The 1,402-nt window shown below is 47.1% G+C and overlaps 1 non-coding gene across 1 annotated transcript; it reads right to left on the bottom strand.

The window, feature by feature from the left end:
* Window positions 1-985: 985 nt before the first annotated feature.
* LOC111828399 lies at window positions 986-1,091 on the bottom strand. Its single transcript, XR_002832266.1, has one exon. It is a non-coding gene; the product is annotated as a U6 spliceosomal RNA (small nuclear RNA).
* Between the last annotated feature and the right edge of the window lie 311 nt (window positions 1,092-1,402).

Below are 1,402 nucleotides of genomic sequence, written 5' to 3'. Positions count from 1 at the left end.
GATGAACTCCTTTAGCTTTTCCTTATCTGTGAAGCTCTTTATCTGACCTTCAATTCTGAATGATAGCTTTGCTGGATAAAGTAATCTTGGTTGTAGGTTCTTGGCATTCATCACTTTGAATATTTCTTGCCACTCCCTTCTGGCCTGCAAAGTTTCTGTTGAGAAATCAGCTGACAGTCATATGGGTACTCCCTTGTAGGTAACTGACTGTCTTTTTCTTGCTGCTTTTAGGATACTCTCTTTGTCTTTTGCTCTTGGCATTTGCTGTCTCAACCTCACCGGGGCCGTCTCAACCTCACCGGGGCCGTTTCAGCCTCACTGGGGCCATTTCAGCCTCACGGGGGCCGTTTCAGCCTCACGGGGGCTGTCCCAGCCTCACGGGGGCCGTCTCAACCTCAACGGAGCCGTCTCAGCCTCAACGGGGCCGTCCCAGCCTCACCGGGGCCGTCTCAACCTCACATGGGCCGTCTCAACTTCACTGGGGCCGTTTCAGCCTCACCGGGGCTGTTTTAACCTCACCGGGGCCAATTCAACCTCACCAGGGCCGATTCAACCTCACCGGGACCGTCTCAACCACACCGGGACCATCTCGACCTCACCGGGGCCGTCTCAACCTCACTGGGGCCGTTTCAGCCTCACGGGGGGCCGTCTCAGCCTCACGGGGGCCGTTTCAGCCTCACCGGGGCTATTGCAACCCCACTGGGGCCGTTGCAACCCCACTGGGGCCGTCTCAACCTCACCGGGGCTTGTCTATTTCTTTAAACAGGTTCTCTGTTCCTTGCTCACACTCTTCCCTTCTGGTATTTTCATAGTGCAGATGATGTTATGTTTCATGTTGTCTGAGAGCTTCCTTATGCTATCTTCCTGTTCTTTAATTATTTTTTTCTATTTTTTGCTCTAATTGGGTATTTATTTCTACCTTCTCTTCCAGTGGTTGTCTATTGCTGATTTGATCCTCTGCTTCATCCAGTCTACTTTTTTTTTTTAAAATATGGAACGCTTCACGAATTTGCATGTCATTCTTGCGCAGGGGCCATGCTATCTTCTCTGTATTGTTTCAATTTTAGTATATGTGCAGCCGAAGCGAGCACTCCAGTCTACTTTTAATACCTTCCAGTGTGTTCTTGATGTCAGATGTATCATTCTTCATTTCTGTCTGGTTCTTGTTCATGGCTTCTCTTTCCTTTTTCATGCTATTGTAATTTGCGCTAAGTTACATCTTTTTTTTTTTTAAATCCCTGACCAAGCCCAACACGGCAGGCCCGGCCTAGGCCCTTCCTCTAGACAATTTTTTCTTAACATCGACTTTTTTATTTTTCAGATAAATTCAGTATAGGTGCATCTTAGATAAATAAATAATTTTACATAACAAGTTATTGTAAAGACCATAGACATGGATTGA

This window comes from Myotis lucifugus, unplaced genomic scaffold (genome assembly GCF_000147115.1).
Source record: "Myotis lucifugus unplaced genomic scaffold, Myoluc2.0 scaffold_352, whole genome shotgun sequence".
Classification (NCBI taxonomy): domain Eukaryota; kingdom Metazoa; phylum Chordata; class Mammalia; order Chiroptera; family Vespertilionidae; genus Myotis; species Myotis lucifugus.
This window is presented reverse-complemented; position numbering and strand designations above follow the sequence as displayed.